The sequence below is a fragment of the Pristis pectinata genome, chromosome 5 (genome assembly GCF_009764475.1).
Source record: "Pristis pectinata isolate sPriPec2 chromosome 5, sPriPec2.1.pri, whole genome shotgun sequence".
NCBI classification, from domain to species: domain Eukaryota; kingdom Metazoa; phylum Chordata; class Chondrichthyes; order Rhinopristiformes; family Pristidae; genus Pristis; species Pristis pectinata.
Window position 1 is genome coordinate 3,676,919 of NC_067409.1, and position 23,820 is coordinate 3,700,738.

At 47.1% G+C, this 23,820-nt stretch overlaps 1 long non-coding RNA gene across 4 annotated transcripts in view; it reads right to left on the reverse strand.

Moving 5' to 3' along the window:
• The window catches only part of LOC127570334 (uncharacterized), a 28,575-nt gene extending 5,718 nt beyond the window's left edge, over window positions 1–22,857 (reverse strand). The window contains exons 1-6 of one of the 4 annotated variants that reach the window (XR_007956347.1): window positions 22,669–22,857; window positions 20,757–20,869; window positions 19,549–19,721; window positions 5,618–5,902; window positions 3,252–3,382; window positions 1,851–1,956 (exon numbers count right to left, since the gene is read on the reverse strand). This is a non-coding gene — a long non-coding RNA (uncharacterized LOC127570334). The other 3 variants (XR_007956345.1, XR_007956346.1, XR_007956344.1) reach the window with 3 other exon arrangements.
• Between the last annotated feature and the right edge of the window lie 963 nt (window positions 22,858–23,820).

Here is a 23,820-nt window from a genome sequence, read left to right on the forward strand (position 1 = left end):
CTAACCAGTGGTTTGTAAAGTCGTAACATGACATCCTAACTTTTATATTCTATGCCCTGACCTATGAAGGTAAGCATGGTGTATGCCTCATTCACCACCCTATCCAGCTGTGTTGCCACTTTCAGGGAGCTATGTACTCGATCGTGTGATCGAGTTTAAGAGCCGTGAGGTAATGATGCAGCTCTACCAAACTCTGGTTAGACCACACTTGGAGTACTGTGTCCAGTTCTGGTCACCTCATTATGAGAAGGATGTGGAAGCTTTGGAAAGGATGCAGAGGAGATTTACCAGGATGCTGCCTGGTTTAGAGAGTATGCATTATGAGGAGAGACTAAGGGAGCTAGGGCTTTACTCTTTGGAGAGAAGGAGGATGAGAGGAGACATGATAGAGGTGTACAGAATATTAAGAGGAATAGATAGAGTGGACAGCCAGCGCCTCTTTCCCAGGGCACCAATGCTCAATACAAGAGGGCATGGCTTTAAGGTAATGGGTGGGAAGTCTAAGGGAGATATCAGAGGGAGGTTTTTCACCCAGAGAGTGGTTGGTGCATGGAATGCGCTGCCTGGGGCGGTGGTGGAGGCAGGTACATTGGTCAAATTCAAGATATTGCTAGATAAGCGTATGGAGGAATTTAAGATAGAGGGATATGTGGGAGGAAGGGGTTAGTCTTAGGCGAGGTTTAAAGGTTGGCACAACATTGTGGGCCAAAGGGCCTGTATTGTGGTGTACTGTTCTATGTTCTATGTTCTATGAACACCAAGGTCTCTCTATCCATCAACATTTCTTAGTACCCCACCAGTTACTGTATATGTCCTACCCCTCTCTGACTTCCCGAAATGCATCATCTTGCACTTGTGGGATTAAGTTCCATCTGCCAATGTTCCGCCCAACTTCCCATCTGATCTGTGTCCGTCCATTCTGTGCATGTTCATGTGCCTACCTAAACGCCTCTTAAACTCTGCTTCTGCCACCTGTTCCAGGCTCCCACCACTCTCTGTGTGAAAAAAAAACTTGCCCCACACATCTCCTTTAAACTTTCCCCCTCTCACCTTAAGGCCACGTCCTCCAGTATTTGACATTTCTTTCCTGGGAAAAAGACAAACGCTGGGAAGGACTGCAGTGATCCAAGAAGGCGGCTCATGACCTTTTCAAGGAAAATTGGCAATGGGCAATAAATGCTGGCTCTTATCATAGAACAGTACAGCACAACACAGGCCCTTTGGCCCACAATGTTGTACTGTCCTTTAAACCTCGCTTAAAACTATCTAACTCCTTCCTCCCACATATCCCTCTATTTTAAATTCCTCCATACGCTTATCTCATAACCTCTTGAATTTGACCAATGTACCTGCCTCCACCACCACCCCAGGCAGCACATTCCATGCACCAACAACTCTCTGGGTGAAAAACCTCCCTCTGACGTCTCCCTTGAACTTCCCCCCCCCATTACCTTAAAGCCACGCCCTCTTGTATTGAGCATTGGTGCCCTGGGAAAGAGGCGCTGGCTGTCCACTCTATCTATTCCTCTTAATATTCTCTACACCTCTATCATGTCTCCTCTCATCATCCTTCTCTCCAAAGAGTAAAGTCCTAGCTCCCTTAGTCTCTCCTCTTAATGCATACTCTCTAAACCAGGCAGCATCCTGGTAAATCTCCTCTGCGCCAACGCTTCCACATCCTTCCTATAATGAGGCGACCAGAACTGCACACAGTACTCTCAGTGTGGTTTAACCAGAGTTTTGTAGAGCTGCCTCATTACCTCGCTCTTCCAGCTACAATCTGACCGTGAAGCTGAATATTAAAAAAACGCTAAGTGCTTCATTGTACACTGAGGCCGTGACATACTCACCATTAGGCTGCCTAATTGTGAATGGATAGGTTGGGTTGCTCTTCAACTTTTTGTGTAAAAACTCTTCTGATGAGATCCAAATATTCTCCCACTTGCTTAACATTCTCTGCAGAAGGTAGTGGCAGTGTAAGAATGGTCAAGCTATGCTGAAAGTTCACTCTGAAAGACTAGAGCATACTGAATGGGGGTTCACCTTCCTTTGTAACCAGCTAGCAACAATCCATTTATTCCACTCAGTGCTTTGCCTTTTCAGCTGCTCCTAACCTTTCCCACTGAGAGCCTGGGACTCATCCCGTGAACCATTTTTGCTCCAGAACTTCGAAATGCAATTGTTACCCCGACAGCAAAAATGAATCCACAACGTAAAAACAATTAGCCATAGAACCATTGAAAGGTTCGAAGTGATCCGGCCCCACGGTGTTGCTGACTGAATGTTGTCACAGAGACACCGCATATGACATCACAACTGGAAGCCTAACATGGTCAGAGTTGAAAGGTTGTGTTCCAATCAGATTGTCATCCTCTATTCCCTTTTCCAAAGGTTTATTCGGTGATTACAGCATCACACCGCTGCAATAGTACGGTATTCCACGATTCACACTATTTACAGTTTCAAATTGTTATTACAGTGCCAGCGACCCGGGTTCAATTCCGGCCGCTGTCTGTAAGGAATTTGTAAGTTCTCCCCATGTGTCTGCGTGGGTTTCCTCCAGGTGCTCTGGTTTCCTCCCACATTCCAAAGACGTACAGGTTAGGAACTGTGGGCATGCTTTATTGGCGCCAGAAGAGTGGTGACACTTGCGGGCTGCCCCCAGCACATTCTCAGAAATGCAAAAAGACGCATTTCACTGTGTGTTTTGATGTACATGTGACTAATAAGTAAATAAATATCTTTATCAGGATGCTGCCTGGATTGGAGAGCATATGAGGATAGGTTGAGCGAGCTCGGGCTTTTCTCTGTGGAGAGAAGGAGGATGGGAGGTGATTTGATAGAGGTGTACAAGATGATAAGAGGCATAGATCGAGTGGACAGTCAGAGACTTTTTCCCAGGGCGACAATGGCTAACACGAGGGGACATAATTTTAAGGTGATTGGAGGAAGGTATAAGGGGGATGTTAGGGGTAAGTTTTTTACAGTGGAACGCACTGCCGACAGAGGTTGTGGGGGCAGATACATTAGGGACATTTAAGAGACTCTTAGATAGACACATGAATGATAGAGAAATGGAGGGCTATGTGGGAGGGTAGGGTTAGATAGATCTTAGAGCAGGATAAAATGTTGGTACAACATTGTGGGCCGAAGGGCCTCTACTGTGCTTTAATGTTCTATGTTCTATAATCTTTAAAGTTATAACACGGTCATCTCTATCCAGAACGCACTCGAATCCCTGTGGTACCCACCGGTCCCAGAAATCCCCCAATGTAGCTCCTTCTCCAGGGACACACAGGCATGGACGTAACCTGGGGACCTTGTCTCCATTAGCATTCCGTCACCTCTGACCGTCAAAGGCTAATCTTCCATATATAGAAGCCTATAATATCAACAAATTAGAATATATAAGTCAGCTAAAGGCCAAACTACGTCATGACACTGGAACAACATTGTCTAATTCTGAGTAGAACATAGAAGAGTACTTGGTATTGGTATTGGTTTATTATTGTCACTTGTACTGAGGTACAGTGAAAAACTTGTCTTGCATACCGATCGTACAGATCAATTCATTACACAGTGCAGTTACATTGAGTCAGTACAGAGTGCATTGAGGTAGTACAGGTAAAAACAATAACAGTACAGAGTAAAGTGTCACAGCTACAGAGAAAGTGCAGTCCAATAAGGTGCAAGGTCACAACAAGGTAGATCATGAGGTCACAGTCCATCTCATCGTATAAGGGAACCGTTCAATAGTCTTATCACAGTGGGGTAGAAGCTGTCCTTAAGTCTGGTGGTACGAGCCCTCATGCTCCTGTATCTTCTACCCAATGGAAGAGGAGAGAAGAGAGAATGTCCTGGGTGGGTGGCGTCTTTGATTACACTGGCTGCTTCACCAAGACAACAAGAGGTAAAGACAGAGTCCATGGAGGGGAGGCTGGTGTCCATGATGCGCTGGGCTGTGTCCACAGCTCTCTGCAGTTTTTTGTGGTCCTCGGCAGAGCAGTTGCTGTACCAAGCCGTGATACATCCAGATAGGATGCCTTCTATGGTCCATCTGTAAAAGTTGGCGAGAGTCAAAGGGGACAAACCAATAACTGGCCCTTCGGCCCACAATGTTGTGCCAAACTAATTTAACTAATGATGTCTAAGTATACTCATGTGGTCCATATCCCTCCATTCCCTGCACATTCACGTGCCTATCTAAGAGCCTCTTAAACGCCTCTATCATATTTGCCTCCACCACCACCCCTGGCAGTGCATTCCAGGCACCCAGCACTCTCTGTGTAAAAAAACTTGCCCCACTCATCTCCTTTGAACTTTCTCCCTCTCTCCTTAAATGCATGCCCTCTAGTATTAAACGTTTCGACCCCGGGAGAAAGATTCTGGCTGTCTCATCTATCTATGCCTTTCATCATCTTATAAACTTCTATCAGGTCTCCCCTCAGCCTCTACCGCTCCAGAGAAAAACCTGGTCCTGGTCTTGCTGGTTACTTCATTTGCGGATAGAACTGAACAATGTGCCGTCATCAGCAGACTTTCCCACCTCTGACCTTATGGTCGAAGGAAGGTCATTGGTGAAGCAGCTGAAGACATTTGGGCCCAGGACACTGCCCTGAGGAGCTCCTGAGGTGATGTTCTGGGACTGGGATGATTGACCTCCAACCACGACAGCTGTCTTCCTCTGAATGAGATATAACTCCAGCCACTTGGTGGCCATTCACTTCAGGTTTACCAGGGCTCCTTGATGCCGCCTTCGGTCCGATGCTGCCTTGATACCAGAGACAGTCGCTCTCACCTCATCTCTGGGATTCAGCGCCATGGTCTGTGTATGAACCAAGATTATTCTGAGGTCTGGAGCAGTGGTCCTGGTGAATGCCAAACCGGGCATCAGGAGATGGTTGGGAGCTTCAAGTTCCTCAGTGTAAACATCACCAAGAGCTTGTCCTGGTCCAACCATGTAGACGCCACGGCCAAGAAAGTGCACCAGTGCCACCAAGGACATGCTGAATTTCCTCAGAAGGCTAAGGAAATTCAGCATGTCCTTGGTGAACCTCACCAATTTTTATAGAAGCACCTATCCTGATGCCTCATGGCTTGGTACGGCAACTGCTCTGCCCAAGACCTCAAGCTCAGCACATCATGGAAACCAGCCTCCCCTCCATGGACTCTGTCTGTACCTCTTGCTGCCTCGGTAAAGCAGCGAACATAATCAAAGATCCCTCCTACCCTGGACATTCTCTCTCCTCCCCCCCTCCCATCGGGTAGAAGATACAAAAGCTTGAAAACATGCACCACCAGGCTCAAGGACAGCTTCTATCCTGCTGTTATTAGACTATTGACTGGTTCCCTAGTATAATAAGATGGACACTTGACCTCACAATCTACCTCATTATGGCCTTGCAGCTTATTGTCCGCCTGCACTGCACTTCCTCTGTAACTGTAACACTTTAGTCTGCGTTCTGTTATTGCTTTTCCCTTGTAGCACCTCGATGTAATTATGTTTCAGAATGATCTGTATGGATGGCTTGCAAAACTAAGTTTTTCACTGTACCTCGGTATATGTGACAACTTAAACCGGTATCAATACTGGTGACTAAGTGCTGCCCGATCTTACTGTCGATGACACCATCCACCACTTTGCCGATGCTTGAGAGTAGACTGATTAGACGGTGATTGGCCAGGTTGGATTTGTCCTGCTTTTTGTCAATAGGACACACCCATGAAAATTTCCACATTGTCGGGTAGATGTCTGAGTTGTAACTGTACCAGAACAGAGCTGCAGCTAGTTGTGCAGCACCGGTCTTCAGTACTAGGAAGTTTTCTGGTCTCACGGACTCTCCTTTATTCAGTGCTTTCAGGATATCTCATAGAGTGAATCCAGTTGTCTGAAGACTGGCTCCTGTGAGGGTGGGGATCAGAGATTAGATTAGTTTAGTTTAGTTTATTGTCATGTATATCAGGATGCAATGAAATTCCTTTCTCACATGAAGCTCACAGAGTAAACAGTAGTTTTGGTCACCCTGTTACAGGAAAGATGTCATTAAACTGGAAAGAGTGCAGAGGAGATTTACAAGAATGTTGCCAGGACCTGAGGGCCTGAGTTTTAGGGAGAAGTTGGACAGGCTGGGACTTTATTCCTTGGAGCATAGGAGACAGGGGTGATCTCATAGAGGTGTATAAAATCATGAGGGGCATAGATAGGGTGAATGCACTCAGTCTTTTTCCCAGGGAAATGGAACCAAGAATTAGAGTCAAAGGTTTATGGTGAGAGGTTTAAAGGGGACCTGGAGGGCAACTTCTTCACACAGAGGGTGGTGGGTATATGGAATGAGCTGCCAGAGGAATTGGTTGAGGCAGGTATAATAACACCATGTAGAAGACACTTGGACAGGTACGTGGACAGGAAAGGTCTAGAGGGTTATGGGCCAAACACTGCAAATGGGACTAGCTCGCTTAAATGGGCAACTTGATCCGTATGGATGAATTGGGCTGAAGGGCCTGTTTCCGTGCTGTATGACTATGACTAATATACATGGTAATAATAAAGACAACAAGAAATACAGTGACAAGCAGAAAACAAGAGAATGGTGCAAAGACACCAGTGCAAATGAAAGTAATGCAAAAAGAAATGCTGAAGTGAAAATAACCGAGAGAGGTAGAATTAAGAGTCCGAGAACGTGGCAGCACCACTGGGAGGGGGTGTGAGAGAGGAAACTGATTCTGGAGTCTGACAGCAGTGGGGAAGAAGCTGTTCTTACGTCTATATTCTGTAATTTCTATAGATGTGCGGTGGAGAGCACTCTGACTGGTTGCACCACAGCCTGGTGTGGAGGCTCCAATGCACAGGGTTGCAAAAGGCTGCAGAGGGGTGTAGACTCACCCAGCTCCATCACGGACACAACCCTCCCCACTATCGAGGATGTAGGGTCACATAGTACAACAGCACAGAAACAGGCCCTTTGGCCCATCTAGTCCATGGCGGCCTGGTTTCTTGCCTAGTCCCATCTACCTGCACCCGGACCATAAGCTTCCATGCCTCTCCCATCCACGCACCTATCCAAACTTCTCTTAAATGTTACAACTGAACCCGCATCAACCACTTCCGCTGGCAGCTCGTTCCACACTCGCACCACCCTCTGAAGTGAAGAAGCTCCCCCTCAGATTCCCCTTAAATATTTCACCTTTCACCCCAAACCTATGACCTCTAGTTCTATTCTCACGCAACCTGAGGGGAAAAAGCCTGCATGCATTCACCCTATTGATACCCCTCGTAATTTAGTCTACTTCTATAAGATCTCCCCTCATTCTCCTGCGCTCCAGTGAAATAAGCCCTAACATATTCAACCTTTCTCGATAACTCGTCCTCAAGTCCCGGCAAAATCTTTGCAAATTTTCTCTGCACTCTTTCAAGCTTATTGATATCTTTCCTGTAGGTAGGTGATCAGAACTGCACACAATACTCTAAGTTTTGCCTCACCAACGTCTTCTACAACTTCAACATATCATCCCAACTCCTGCACTCAATGTCCTGATTTATGAAGACCAATGTGCCGAAAGCTCTCTTTACAACCCTATCTACCTGTGATGCCACTTTCAAGGAATTATGGATCTGTATTCCCAGGTCCCTTTGTTCTACCGCACACCTCAGAGCCCTACTGTTCACTGTGTAAGTCTTACCCTGGTTTGTCCTCCCAAAGTGCATCGCCTCACACTTGTCTGCATTAAACTCCATCTGCCATTTTTCAGCCCATTTTCCCAGCTGGTCCAGATCACTTTGCAACCTTTGACAGCCTTCCTCGCCCTCACCCTCCCCACCATCAAGGACATCTTCAAGAGGTGGTTCCTCAAGAAGGCAGCATCCGTCGCTAAGGACCCTTACCACCCGGGACACGCCCTCTTCTCATTACCACCATCAGGGAGCAGGTACAGCAGCCTGAAGACCCACACTCAATGATTTCAGAACGGCTTCTTCCCCTCCGCCATCAGATTTCTGAACGGTCCATGAATCCATAAACACTACCTTGTTATTCCTTTTTTTACACTATTTATTTATTTTTGTAATTTATAGTAATTTTATGTCTTTACACTGTACTGCTGCCATAAAACAACAAATTTCATGTCATATAAGTCAGTGATAATAAACCTGATTTTGATTCTGGTTGTCTGGGCTTTCAAGCTGCTGTATCTTCTCCCAGAAGGTAGAAGAGAGAAAAGGGAATGGCCAGGGCACCAGGTATCTGTGACAATACTGTTAGCCTTCCTGAAGCAATGCACGGTAAGGAGGGAGTGGATGGAAGGAGGTGACGAGCCCGTGACGGACTGGGCAGTGTTTACCGCTCCCTGCAGGTTCTGTCGGTCCAGAACAGAGCAGTTGCCGTACCAGGCTGGGATGTAACCCATCAGGATACTTTCTATAGCGCATCTGTAGAAGTTCAAGAGAATCCTTGTGGACAACACAAGGACAATCCTTGTGGACAATCCTTGGATTCAGAATTGGCTCACCCATAGAAGACAGAGGGTGGTGGTAGATGGAGCGTATTCTGCCTGGAGGGCGGTGACCAGTGGTGTTCCGCAGGGATCTGTTCTGGGACCCCTGCTCTTTGTGATTTTTAGAAATGACTTGGATGAGGATGTGGAAGGGTGGGTTAGTAAGTTTGCTGATGATACAAAGGTTGATGGTGTTGTGGATGGTGTAGAAGGTTGCTGTAGATTACAACAGGATATTGATAGAATGCAGAGCTGTGCTGAGAAGTGGCAGATGGAGTTCAACCCGGAAAATTATGAAGTGATACACTTCAGGAGATCGAATTCGAAGGCAGAATACAAGGTTAATGGCAGGACACTTAGCAGTGTGGAGGAACAGAGGGATCTTGGGGTCCATGTCCATAGATCCCTCAAGGTTGCCATGCAGGTCGGTAGGGTTGTTAAGAAGGCGTATGGAGTGTTGGCCTTCATTAGTCGGGGTATTGAGTTCAAGAGCTGTGAGGTGATGTTGCAGCTCTGTAGAACTCTGGTCAGACCACACCACACTTGGAGTATTGTGTTCAGTTCTGGTCGCCTCATTATAGAAAGGAAGCTTTCGAGAGGGTGTAGAGGAGATTTACCAGGATTTTGCCTGGATTGGAGAGCATGTCTTATGAGGATAGGTTGAGTGAGCTAGGGCTCTTCTCTTTGGAGAGAAGGAGGATGAGAGGTGACTTCATAGGGGTGTACAAGATGATAAGAGGCATAGATTGAGTGGACAGTCAGAGACTTTTTCCCAGTGTAACAATGGCTAACACGAGGGGGCATAATTTTAAGGTGATTGGAGGAAGGTATAAGGGGGATGTCAGGGTAAGTTTTTTACACAGAGAGTGGTGGGTGTGTGGAATGCACTGCCGGCAGAGGTTGTGGGGGCTGATAAATTAGGCACATTTAAGAGACTCTTAGATAGCCACATGAACGATAGAAAAATAGGGGGCTATGTGGGAGGGAAGGGTTAGATAGATCTTAGAGCAGGATAAAATGTCGGCACAACATTATGGGCCGAAGGTCCTGTACTGTGCTGTAGTGTTCTATGTTCTATGTTCTATGTAAGCTGAATCTTCTCAGACACCTGAGAAAATACATGTGCTGATGCGTTTTCTTGATCACTGCATATTAGTGTGGAGGGACCAGGAGAAGTTGCTGGTGATATGGATGCCTAGGATCTTGAAGCTGTTCCCCATCACTACAGCAGCTCTGTTGATGAGGACAGGGTTTTGTTCACTACCCCCCCCCCCCACCCCTCCTTCCTTGGGGCAACAACCAACTCTTTCATCTTGCTGACATTAAGGGCTAGGTTGTCGTCCCAACACCATGACACAAGGTTTGCGATCTCTTTCCTGTCTCATCATTGTTGTTGATCTGGTCAATAACAGTGGTTAACACCGAACTTAAAGGTCCCAGGACTTGGCCAGATCAGTCTGTGGTGGTGCTACTGAGTCACTCTTGGTGATGGACCAGAGGAGACTGGCATACACTCTATGAATGATTTTCTAAGATTTTTAAGATATCTTTATTAGTCACATGTACATCGAAACACACAGTGAAATGCATCTTTTGCGTCGAGTGCTCTGGGGGCAGCCCGCAAGTGTTGCCACGCTTCCGGCACCAACATAGCATGCCCACAACTTCCTAACCCGTACGTCTTTGGAATGTGGGAGGAAACTGGAGCACCCGGAGGAAACCCACGCAGACACGGATATTGGGAGAACGTACAAACTCCTGGGCAGGCACGGTAGTGCAGTGGTTAGCACGACGTTATTACAGCGCCAGTGACCCAGGTTCAATTCTCGCCGCTGTCTATAAGGAGTTTGTACGTTCTCCCCGTGTCTTCATCAGGATTGGAAAGGGGGAGGGCAGAAGCCAGAATAAGAAGGTCGGGGGAAGGGGGTAGAGCACAGAGTGCCAGGTGATAGGTGAGTTCAGGTGAGGTGGGGGGGGGGAAGGTAAGTAGGTCGGGGAGGGGGTGATTGGGAATGTTAGGATCTGGTGAGTGATAGGTGGAAGAGGCAAAAGGCTGACGAGGATGAAATCTCAAATGTGAGGACAGCCGACCATGGAATTAAAGAAAGGTGGGGAACCAGAGGGGGGTGTGGGTAATGGGCAGGTCGTGAGGGTGGAGGAGGGGAAAGAGAAGGGGTAAAAGGGGCAAGTTTCTGTTACCTGAACTGCTGGAACGCAGGAGAACACTGTGTATAAAATTATGAGAGGCAGAGATGGGGCAGATGATCAGAATTTGTTTCCCAGGGTGGAAACGGCAAACACTAGAGGGCGCAGGTTTAAGGCGAGAGGGGGAATGTTTAAAGGAGATTTACGAGGCAATTTTATTTTAGAGAGTGCTGGGTGCTTGGAATGGGCTGCCTGGGGCGGTGGCAGAAGCAGGTGTGACAGTGGTTTTTAAGAGGCTTTTAGACAGACACATGAAGAAGCAGGGAATCCGTCCCAGGGTAACAAACAGTTTCCATTTTACAGACATCCGTAAGCTGATTTTGTTTGTAAGTTGGAAATTACACAAAAATCACTCAACCGTACCTCTTCAGTATTCCATCAAAAGCACACACACTGATAAGGAACTATTACTAAAAGTGGAGAGAGATAGGAAACCAGTTCAGCCGTTCATATGAATGAAGTTATGTAGCTACGTTAGACTTTTCAATTGAATAATATTATGGGAGCTCGTTCGAATGTGTAGGGGTCTCCATAAGTCCTGTGTTTGTAACCTGGGGAGGCCTGTAGACCATGTTCAGGCAGATTGAGTCGTAGAATCATACAGCATAGAAACAGCCCTTCAAGCCCAGCTGCCGACCAAGATGCCCAGTCCCACTTGCCTGTGTTTGGTTGGCCCAGATCCCTCTAAACCTTTCCTATCCATGCACCTGTCCAAGTGTCTTTTAAATGTTGTTCTTGTACCTGCCCCAACCACTTTCTGGCAGCTCGTTCCATATACTGACCACCCTCTGGTTCCCTTTAACTCTTTTCCCTCTTACCTTAAACCTAGTTTTTGATTCCCTTTCCCTGGGAAAAAGACTGTGTGCAGTCACCCTATCTCTGCCCCTCGTGATTTTATACACCTCTTTAAGGTCACCCCTCAGTGTCCTATACTCCAGTGGATAAAGTCCCAGCCTGGTTGAGTGGTGTTGCAACAACAACCTCACACTCAACATCAGCAAGACCAAGGAATTGATTGTGGACTTCAGGAAGGGGAAGTCGGGAGAACACACACCAGTCCTCATTGAGGGATCAATGGTGGAAAAGGTGAACAGCTTTTAAGTTCCTGGGTGTCAACATCTCTGAGGATCTGTCCTGGGCTCAACACATTGATGCAATCACGAAGAAGGCACGCCAGCGGCTCTACTTCATCAGGAGTTTGAGGAGATTTGGTAGGTCGCCAAAGACTCTTGCAAAATTCTACAGATGTACGGTGGAGAGCAGTCTGACTGCTGAGAGCATCACCGCCTGGTATGGAGGCTCCAATATAAAGAGGCTGCGGAGCGTTGTAGACACAGCCAGCTCCATCATGGGCACAACCCTCCCCACCATTGAGGAAATCTTCAAGAGGCGGTGCCTCAAGAAGGCAGAATCCATCACTCAGGACCCTCACTACCCGGGACATGCCCTCTTCTCATTACTGCCATCAGGGAGGAGGAACAGGAGGCTGAAGACCCACACTCAACAATTCAGGAACAGCTCCGCCATTAGATTTCTGAAAGGTCCATGAACACTATCTCATTGTTCTTTTTGTTCTTGCACTATTTATTTATTTCGTAATTTAGTCTTTGCACTGTACTGCTGCCACAAAACAACAAATTTTACATCATAAAGACTGTGATAATAAACTTGATTCGGATTCTGCCCAACCCTTCCCTATAACCCAACATTCTTGGCAACGTTCTTGTAAATCTTCTCTGTGCTCTTTGTAGCATAATGATGCCTTTCCTACAACAGGATAAACAAAAGTTTACACAACTGGACAGATGGGATCAGTTAGATCGGCATCATGGTCAGTGCAGACATGGTGGTCTGTTCCTGTGTTGTGCAGCTCTATGTTCATGAGCTAGAATTGCCCTAGAGGGACAAAGGACTTCCTCCAATGCCCAGACGGTGCATGCACAAGGTTGACATAGAGCCAAAATTCCCAGCTCCTGTATACCACTAATACACTTGTGCTATTATTAATACATTTATGTGTTATTATAAAAGAGCTGGTCATTGACTTCAGGAAAGGGGGCGGTGTACATACACCTGTCTACATCAATGGTGCTGAGGTCGAGAGGGTTGACAGCTTCAAGTTCCTGGGAGTGAATGTCACCAACAGCCTGTCCTGGTCAAATCACGTAGATGCCACTGCCAACAAAGCTCACCCCGTGCCTCTACTTCCTCAGGAGGCTAAAGAAATTTGGTTTGTCCCCTTTGACTCTCACCAACTTCTACCGATGCACCATAGAAAGCATCCTATCTGGATGTATCACGGCTTGGTACGGCAACTGCTCTGCCCAGGACCGCAAGAAACTGCAGAGAGTTCTGGAAACAGCCCAGCGCATCACGGATACCAGCCTCCCCTCCTTGGACTCTGTCTTTACCTCTCATTGTTTTGGTGTAGCAGCCAGCATAATCGAAGACCCCACCCACCCGGGACATTCTCTCTTCTCTCCTCTTCCATCGGGTAGAAGATACAGGTGCCTGAGGGCACGTACCACCAGACTTAAGGACAGCTTCTACCCCACTGTGATAAGACTACTGAACAGTTCCCTTATACAATGAGATGGACTCTGACCTCACGATCTACCTTCTTGTGACCTTGCACCTTATTGCACTGCACTTTTTCTGTAGCTGTGACACTTTACTCTGTACTGTTATTGTTTTTACCTGTACTACATCAATGCACTCTGTACTAACTCAATGTAACTGCACTGTGTAATGAATTGACCTGTACGATCGGTTTGTAAGACAAACTTTTCACTGTACCTCAGTACAAGTGACAATAATAAACCAATACCAATACCAATGTATGTAGAACATAGAACAGTATAGGAATAGACTCTGCAGCCCATGATGTTGTGCTGAACTAATCAAGCTAATGACCCCTAATTCCTACTGCCTGTACATGGTCCATATCCCTCCATTCTCTGCATATTCATGTACCTACCTAAGAACCTCGTAAACGCCCCTATCATAGCTGCCTCCACCACCACCTCTGGCAGCACATTCCAGGCACCCACCGCATTCTGTGTAAAGAACTTGCCTCGCACATCTCCTTTGAACTTACTCTCTCTCACCTTTAATGCATGTCCTCTAGTCTTAGACATTTTGACCCTGGGGAAAAGATTGATTGGCTGTTAACTCTATCCATGCCTCTCATAATCTGATAAAACTTCTATCAGGTCTCCCCTCAGCCTCCGGCCCTCCAGAGAAAACAACCCAAGTTTGTCCAACCTCTCCTTATAGCTCATACCCTCTAATCCAGGCAGCACCCTGGTGAAGCTCTTCTGCTGCCTCTCGGAAGCCTCCACATCCTTCCTGTAATGGGCCAACCAGAAGTAGTATAATTCTGGTTAAACCATTATCCTTGGGGCGACCAGAAATAGTATACTATTATTTCTGTACAGTATTCACAACACCACCAATCTTTCTGTCATCTATGAACTTACTAACCCACCCATCCACATTTTCATCCAAGTCATTTATCAATATCAGAAACAGCAAAGGCCCAGTACAGATCCCTGCAGAACACCAATAGTCACAGACCTCCAGCCAGAATAAGTCCCATAGAATAGAATAGAACCATAGAACAATACAGCACAATACGTGCCCTTCAGCCCACAATGTTGCGCCGACCTTTAAACCTCGCCTAAGACTATCTAACCCCTTCCTCCCACATATCCCCCTATTTTAAATTCCCCCATATGCTTATCTAACAATCTCTTGAACTTGACCAACATATCAGCCTCCACCACCACCCCAGGCAGCGCATTCCATACACCACTCTCTGGGTGAAAAACCTCCCTCTGATATCTCCTTTGAACTTCCCACCCATTAATTTAAAGCCATGCCCTCTTGTATTGAACATTGGTGCCCTGGGAAAGAGGCGCTGGCTGTCCACTCTATCTATTCCTCTTAATATTTTGTACACCTCTATCATGTCTCCCCTCATCCTCCTCCTCTCCAAAGAGTAAAGCCCGAGCTCCCTTAGTCTCTCCTCATAATCCATACTCTCCAATCCAGGCAGCATCCTGGTAAATCTCCTCTGCACCCTTTCCAACGCTTCCACATCCTTCCTATAATGAGGCGACCAGAACTGGACACAGTACTCTAAGTGTGGTCGAACCAGAGTTTTGTAAAGCTGCATCACTACCTCGTGGCTCTTAAACTTGGTCTCACGACTTATGAAAGCTAACATCCCATAAGCTTTCTTAACTACCCTATCCACCTGTGAGGCAACTTTCGGTGATCTGTGGATATGAACCCCCAGATCCCTCTGCTCCTCTACACTACTCCGAATCTTGCCATTGACCTTGTACTCCGCCTTGGAGTTTGTCCGCAAAGAACACTATCAGGCTTGTGAGACATGATCTGCCCTTCACAAAGCCATGCTGGCTGTCCCTAATCAGTCCATGATTCTCTAAATGCTCATAGATCCTATCTCTTAGAATCCTTTTCAACAGCTTGCCCACCACAGACGTAAGGCTCACTGGTCTGTAATTCCCTGGACTATCCCTACTACCTTTTTTGAATAAGGGGACAACATTTGCCACCGTCCAATCCTCCGGTACCATTCCCATGGACAACGAGGACTCAAAGATCCTAGCCAATGGTTCAGCAATCTCCTCCCTCACCTTGTGGAGCAGCCTGAGCAATATTCTGTCAGGCCCCAGGGACTTATCTGTCCTAATATTTTCTAACAGCTCCAACACATCCTCTCTCTTGATATCTACGTGCTCTAGAACATTAACCTTACCAACACTGTCCTCAGCGTCATCAAGGCCCCTCTCCTTGGTGAATACTGAAGAGAAGTATTCATTGAGAACCTCACCCACTTCCACAGCTTCCAGGCACATCTTCCTACCTTTGTCTCTAATCGGTCCTACCTTTACTCTCGTCATCCTTCTGCTCTTCACGTACGAGAAAAAAGCCTTGGGATTATCCTTAATCCTACTCGCCAAAGCCTTTTCATGTCCCCTTCTTGCTCTCCTCAGCCCCTTCTTAAGCTCCTTCCTTGCTACTCTATATTCCTCACGAGCCCTGTCTGATCTTTGCTGCCTACATCTTATGTATGCTGCCTTCTTCTTCCTAACCAGTTGTTCCACCTCTCTTGTCACCCACGGTTCCTTCACCCTGCCATTCCTTCTCTGCCTCACCTGGACAAATTTATCCCTAACATCCTGCAAGAGATCCCTGAACATCGACAACATCTCCATAGTACATTTCCCTTCAAAAATGTCATCCCAATTCACACTCGCAAGTTCTAGCCTTATAGCCTCATAATTTGCCCTTCCCCAATTAAATATCTTCTCGTCCTCTTTGCTCCTATCCCTGTCCATGACAATGCTAAAGGTTATGGAGCAGTGGTCACTGTCCCCCAAACGCTCACCCACCGAGAGATCTGTCACCTGACCCGGTTCATCACCTAAAACTAGATCTAATATGGCATTCCCTCTAGTCGGCCTGTCAACATACTGTGACAGGAATCCATCCTGGACACACTTAACAAACTCCGTGCTGTCTACACCTTTGGCACTAAGCAGGTGCCAATCAATATTTGGGAAGTTGAAGTCTCCCATAATAACAACCCTGTTATTCTTGCACCTTTCCAAAATCTGCCTCCCAATCTGCTCCTCAGTATCCCTGTTGCTAGAGGGGTGGTGGGGACCATAGAGTACTCCCAGTAGAGTAACTGCTCCTTTCTTGTTCCTAACTTCCACCCATACTGACTCTAGAGAGGATCCTTCTACATTATCCACCCTTTCTGCAGCTGTAATAGTGTCCCTGACCAGTATAGCCACCCCTCCTCCTCTTCTCCCTCCCCCCCCCCATCCCTTTTAAAACACTGAAAACCAGGAATATTCAAAATCCATTCCTGCCCTGATGTCAGCCAAGTCTCTGTAAGAGCTACAATATTGTAGTCCCATGTACTTATCCAAGCTCTCAGTTCATCTCCCTTATTCCTGATGCTTCTCGCATTTAAGTAAATGCACTTTAGCCCATCCACCTTTCTCCTTTTATACTCTGTACTCTGCTTCTCCTTCCACATAGTTTCCACATCCACTTCTTCCTCTGACCTACCCCTCTGGTTCCCATCCCCCTCGCAAACTACTTTAAACCCTCCAAACCACCCTAGCAAACCTGCCAGCAGGGATATTGGCCCCCCTCAGGTTCAGGTGTAATGCGTCCTCTCTGTACAGGTCCCACCTTCCCCAGAAGAGATCCCAATGATTCAAAAACCTAAAACCCTCCCTCCAGCACCAACTTCTCAGCCATGCATTCATTTGCCATCTTCTCCTATTCCTACCTTCACTATCGCGTGGCACTGGCAGCAATCCGGAGATTGTTACCCTTGAGGTCCTGTTCTTAAGCATTCTGCCTAGCTCCCTAAACTCACTTTTCAGGACCTCATCCCTCTTCCTACCTATGTCGTTGGTACCAACATGAACCACGACTTCTGGCTGTTCTCCCTCCCGTTCAAGAATCCTGTGGACCCGATCAGAGACATCCCGGACCCTGGCACCTGGGAGGCAACAAACCATCTGGGATTCATGCTCACTGCCACAGAACCTCCTATCTGTTCCGCTGACTATCGAGTCCCCTATCACTACTGCCTTCCTCTTCTCCTCCCTTCCCTTCTGAGCAGCAGGACTGGTCCCAGTGCCAGAGATCTGGCTACTGCTGCTGGGCCCCTGCAGGTCATCCCCCCCAACAGCTTCCAAAGCAGAAAACCTGTTACTGAGGGGAACAGCCTCCGGGCTCCTCTGCTCCATCTGCCTGTTCGTTTTCTTTTTCCTTTTCCCTCCCCTGACAGTCACCCTTCTATCTACTTCCTGGACTCCAGAAGTCCCTGCTCTAAGGGGGGGGGGGGGGGTGACTGTCTCCTGATGTACAGTATCTACATAACTGTCTCCCTCCCTAATGCTTCGCAGTGTTTGAAGCTGTAACTCCAGCTCATCGATTCTGAGCTGAAGTTCCTCCAGCCTCAAGCACTTACTGCAGAAGTGGTCACCGTGCACCACAGCAAGGTCCACGATCTCCCACATCAAGCAACTGCAGTGCACCACCATGTCCTCCATCTGAACTAAGTCTTTCCCTACCTAGTTTTATCCTACTTAAAAATTTACAACAGTAACAGGTAACAGGTAAACCTTACCTTTACCTACCAGCTACTCACCCGCCTCGCCCCTTTACGCCTAAGACTGTTGAGCCAAAGCCCAAACACTCTGCTCTCTCTCACTCCGCTGCCCGCTCTGACGCTGGCTGCTGGCTATGGCGGTCTTTTTAAACTGTTCGCACGCTACCGACTGGCGTCACGCACCTGCGTAGTTACTCCCCACTATCCCAGAACCGTTAGGAAAAAAAACTTATCTGTTCGGAACTCCTCGGCTGATTCCGCTCGCTCGTCTCTCGCTCCCGATCGAAAAGTCCTGTCAACTATTACCCTCTGTCTTCTATGGGCAAGCTAATTTTGAATCCAAATGGCCAAGTCACCATGGATCCCATGCATCTTAATCTTCTGGATGTGCCTCCTATGAGGGACAGGTTTGTCATAAGGTCTTACAGCCCTTTGCAGGCCCTTTGGCCCAACTCGTCCATGCCGACTGTGTTGCCCAGCGAGCCAGTGGCATCTGCCCACGTTTGGCCCATAGCCCTCTAAACCTCTCCTATCCATGGACTTATCTAGGTGGCTTTTAAACGTTGTTAATGTGCCCACTTCAACCACTATTTCTGGCAGGTCATTCCAAATACGCACCACCCTTTGCGTGAAGAAGCTGCCCAATGTCCCTTTTAAACCTCTCGCCTCTGATCTTAAACCTATGCCCTCTTGTTTTAGCACCCCCTCCCTGGGAAAAAGACTGTGCTTTCACCCTGTCTATGCCCCTCATGATCTTATACACCTCTATCAGGTCACCCCTCAATCTCCTATGTTCCAGGGAATAAAGTCCTAGTCTACACAAACTCTCCTTGTAACTCAGGCCCCCAAGTCCAGGCAACATCCTGGTAAATCTTTTCTACACTCTTTCTAGCTTAATAACATCTTTGTGACCAAAACTGTATGCAATACTCCAAGTGCGGCCTCACCAACATCCTGTACAACTGCAACCTAACTTCCCAACTCCTATACTCGTTGCCCTGACTGATGAAGGCCAGCGTGCCAAACACCTTCTTCACCACCCTGTCTACCTGTGATGCCGCTTTCAGCGAACTATGCACTTGCACTCCTAGGTCCCTCTGTTCCTGTTTGTGATGCGCCTCGGGACGGAGTGTCTAGGAGGACTCGCTCCCTCTCCCTCATCAGGTCGGTCCAACACTCCCTCCACACTACTGTGGGGCTTTGGGTGGGGTTTTGAGAGGGATTATATCAGGGGAGTATGGCTCCGTGCTACACTCCAGCCTGTTTATATTTTACCCTCCTTAACTCTGCAGAGTTAAGTGAGCATCTACCTGCTGGGCTGCGATTAGGTGGTAGGGGTTAATGAGACCTGCCCTCGACAGACTCACCCTAAACCTTCACTCCTGAGGACTTTCGTATCATCACAACAGACAGGTGTTTCTGCAGGAAGTAATAAAGAAATCTGCTCACGAATGGCATGAGATGCCAAAGTTCTTCAGTCGTCAGTTAAAGTTAACGCTGATAGTGAGGTTTGTCCGGAAAAGCCTGTTTAGTTTATTGCTTCCTGACTACTTGTTTGACTTCTCTGGAATATTGCTCCGAAGTTGCAACACTGTGTGCTGGGAAGGGCACCGTTTTGTTTACTGTGTTCTTGTACTTTACTGACTTCAAAAACACCAGTTTATGATAAAGAGATTGCTTCTCACCCTGTGTGTTAACCCTGAGGTATGGTGGTGTTATAGTAGTAGTCCATTCCTCACCATCTTACCCTAGGACGGTTTCTGGTATCAACTATCTGTCAAATTCTTTGGTTAAAGATTCCTTAATTAAGAGATTGGAGTTGCTGGAATCTGGAGGAACTCAGCAGATTGAGTAGCATCTGTGGAGGGAAACAGACAGTCAATGTTATGGGTCGAGACCCTTCATCTGGATTTACAGAGTCAAGTGGAGTAGATTCCTAAATCTTTGGTATTGAATCAGAATCAGAATTATTATCACTAACTTAAATGTCATGAAATTTGTTGTTCTGTGGCAGCAGTGCAGTGCAAAGACATAAAATTACTATAAATTACAAAAATAAATAAATAGTGTAAAAAGAAGGAATAATGAGGTAGTGTTCATGGGTTCATGGACCGTTCAGGAATCTGATGACGGAGGGGAAGATGCTGTTTCTGGATCGCTGAGTGTGGGTGTTCAGGCTCCTGTACCTCCTCCCCGATGGTAGTAATGAGAAGAGGGCATGTCCTGGGTGGTGAGGGTCCTTAGTGATGGATGCTGCCTCCTTGACAGTGGGGAAGGTTGTGCCCGTGATGGAGCTGGCTGTGTCTACAACCCTCTGCGGCTTCTTGCTCTCCCGTGCACTGGAGCCTCCGCACCAGTTTATTATATTTTATTAGTGTCACATTCACCGAGATACAGTGAAAAGCTTTTGTTTGCGTGCCATCCAGGCAGATCATTCCGTGCACAAGTACATTGAGGTAGCAAAAAGAAAACAGAATGCAGAATAGAGTGTAGCAGCTACAGAGAAAGTGCAGTGCAGGTAGAGAAATAAAGTGCAAGGGCCACGACGAGGTAGATTAGGACATCAAGTATTCATCTTTAGAGTGTGAAAGGTCTATTCAAGAGTCTGAGGAGCTGTCCTTGAGCCTGGTGGTACGTGTTCTCAAGCTTTTGTACCTTCTGCCCAATGGGAGAGTGGATAAGAGAGAATGACAGATTTAGAACAGAAAATGCTAGTCAATTCATTCTACTGTATTCATAATAAATGATAACCAAATAAAACCGCAGATGCTGGAAATCTGTAATAAAATCAGAAAATGCTGGAAACACTCAGCAGGTCAGGCAGCACCTGTGCAGAGAGGAGTGGTTATTGTTTCAGGTTGGCGAGCGTTGATAGAAGGGCACATTTACATACTGTGGTCAGTGGTGGCACCATGGAGCCTCAGCCTGAACAGTGGGGGATTCAGACCATCAAATCCCAACATCTCTCTCCGAGCTGCTGGAGGAACTCAGCGGGCCAGGCAGCATCTGTGGAGGAAAATGGACAGTCGACGTTACTGGTGGAGGAAATCCAGATGAAGGCTCTCAACCCAAAGCATTGACTGTCCATTTCCGTCCTTTATTTCCTCCAACATCTTGTTAGTTTCCTCCAGATTTCAGCATCTGCAGTCTCTTGTGTCTCCACACACATTACACCAACTCAATATCACTCAGGTTAAATTTTCTTCCACTCTACAATCCCACTTCTGCAGAAGACTCCACTTCATCTTTGATTGCTAATAGGGATGCCAAGAATTATAAAATCACAGAATGGTGTAGTACTGAAGTCTACAGGCCCAGCATAGAACATAGAACAGTACAGCACAGGAACAGGCCCCTTGGCCCACCATGTTGAGCTGAACTAATTAAGCTAATAACACTTCTGCCTGGAAATGGTGCATATCCCTCCACTCTCTGTATCGTCATGTGCCTATCTAAGAGCCTCTTAAATGCCTTTATCACACCTGCCTCCACCACCACCCCTGGCAGTGCATTCCAGGCACCCACCACTTTGTGTGTAAAATATTTGCCCCGTACATCTCCTTTGAACTTACCCCCCTCTCACCTTAAATGCATGCCCTCTAGTATTAGACATTTCAACCCTGGGAAAAAGATGCCATTGGTCTACTCTATCTGTGCTTCTCTTATTCTTACACACTTCTATCAGGTCTCCCCTCAGCCTCCGCCGCTCCAGAGAGAACAACCCGAGTTTGTCCAACCTCTCCTTATAGCACGTGACCTCTAATCCAGGCAGCATCCTGGTGAACCTCTTCAAAGCCTCCACATCCTCCCTGTAATGGGGCAACCAGAACTGAATGCAATACTCCAGATGCTGCCTTACTAGAGGTTTATAAAGCTGCAGCATAATTTGCTGACTCTTGAACTCAATACCTCAACTAATAAAGGCAAGCATGCCGTACACCTTCTTTACCGCCCTATCAACTTGTGCAGCCACTTTCAGGGAGCTATGAACTTGGACCCCAAGATCCCTCTTGGTGATTAAGTCCAAGCATCCTGAAATGTGGCAGCACAGGTAGATAAATTGGCTAAAAAGGTAAACATGATGCTTGCCTTCATTAGCAGGGATGTAGAATAAAGGAACAGGAAAGTTATGGTACAACTTTATAAAACATTTGTTAGGCCAACTGAAGTATTGTGTACAGTTCTGGTCACCACCCTACTACAGAACATAACAGTACAGCACAGCAACATCCCCTTTAACCCACAATGTCTGCGCCAACCACGATGCCAAATTAAACTCATCCCATCTGCTTGTATGAGGTCCATATCCCTCTAGTCCCTGTGTTTTCATGTGTCTGTCTAAATGCCTCTGAAACGTTGCTATTGTATCTGCTTTCGCCACCTCCCCTGGCCGCACGTTCCATGCGCCCACCACTCCCTCTGCAGAAAAAAAATTGCCTTGTAAATCTCTCTTAAACTTCCCCCCCTTCACCTCTACTATTTGACATTTCTACCCCGGAAAAAAGGCTCTGACTGTCTACCTTATCTACGCTTCTCATAATTTTATAAATTTCTATCAGGTCTCCCCTCAGCCTCCGATGTTCCAGAGGACAGTCCAAGTTTGTCCAACCTCTCCTTGTAGCTAATAGTCTCTAATCCAGGCAACATCAGAGGTCCCAGCACTGATCCTTGAGGAACACTAATGGTCACAGACTTCCAGTCAGAGAAAGACCCCTCCACCACCACCCTCTGTCTTCTACGGCTGAGCCAATTTTGAATCCAATCTACCAAGCCACTATGCACCCCATGTGCCTGAATCAGCCTACCTTGAAGGACATTGTCGAATGCTTGAATGAATTCCATGTAGACAACACCTACTGCCTATCCTCACCAATTGTCGTTGTCACCTCCTCAAAAAGGTTTGTGAGACAGGACCTCCCCCGCATAAAGCCGCATTGACTATGCCTGATTAGAGGTGATTGCACTGGCAAGGGTACAGAGGTAATTCACCCGGATGTTGCCTGGGATGGAGCGTTTCAGTTATGAGGTAATACTGGTTAGGCTGGGTTTGTTTTTCTTGGACCAGAGGAGGTTGAGTCATAGAGTCACAGAGTTATACAGCATGGAAACAGGCCTTTCAGCCCAACTCGTCTATGCTGATGAAGATGTCTACTTGAACTAGCCCCATTTGTCTGCATTTGGCCCATATTCCTCTAAACATTCATTACCACCGATGTTACAGGGACTTGAGGACTTGAGTTATCAGGAAAGGTTGAATAGGTTAGGACTTTATTCCCTGGAGCACAGGAGAATGAGAGGAGATCTTATAGTATACAAAATTATGAGGGGTATCGATAGGGTGAAGGCATGCTGGCTTTTTCCCCTTAGGTTGCGTGAGACTAGAACTAGAGGTTTAGGGTGAAAGTTGAAATATTTAAGGGGAATCTGAGGGGGAGCTTCTTCACTCAGAGGGTGGTGCGAGTGTGGAACGAGCTGCCAGCGGAAGTGGTGGATGTGGGTTCAGCTGTAACATTTAAGAGAAGTTTGGATCGGTACATGGATGGGAGAGGCATGGAGAGCTATGGTCCGGGTGCAGGTAGATAGGACCAGGCAGAAAACCAGGCTGGCATGGACTAGATGGGCCGAAGGGCCTGTTTCTGTGCTGTAGTGCTCTATGACTCTATGTCCTCGCTGGTGGGGAGGGTTGTGCCCGTGATGGAGCTGGGTGAATCTACAACCCTCTGCAGCCTCTTGTGACCCTGTGCACTGGAGCCTCCATACCAGGCGGTGACGCAACCAGTCAGAATGCTCTCCACCGCACGTCTATAGAAATTATAGAATATAGGCTTAAGAACAGCTTCTTCCCCACTGCTATCAGACTCCAGAACCAGTCCCCTCTCTCACACCCCCTCCCGGTGGTGCTGCCACCTTCTCGGACTCTTAATTCTACCTCTCTCGGTTATTTTCACTTCAGCATT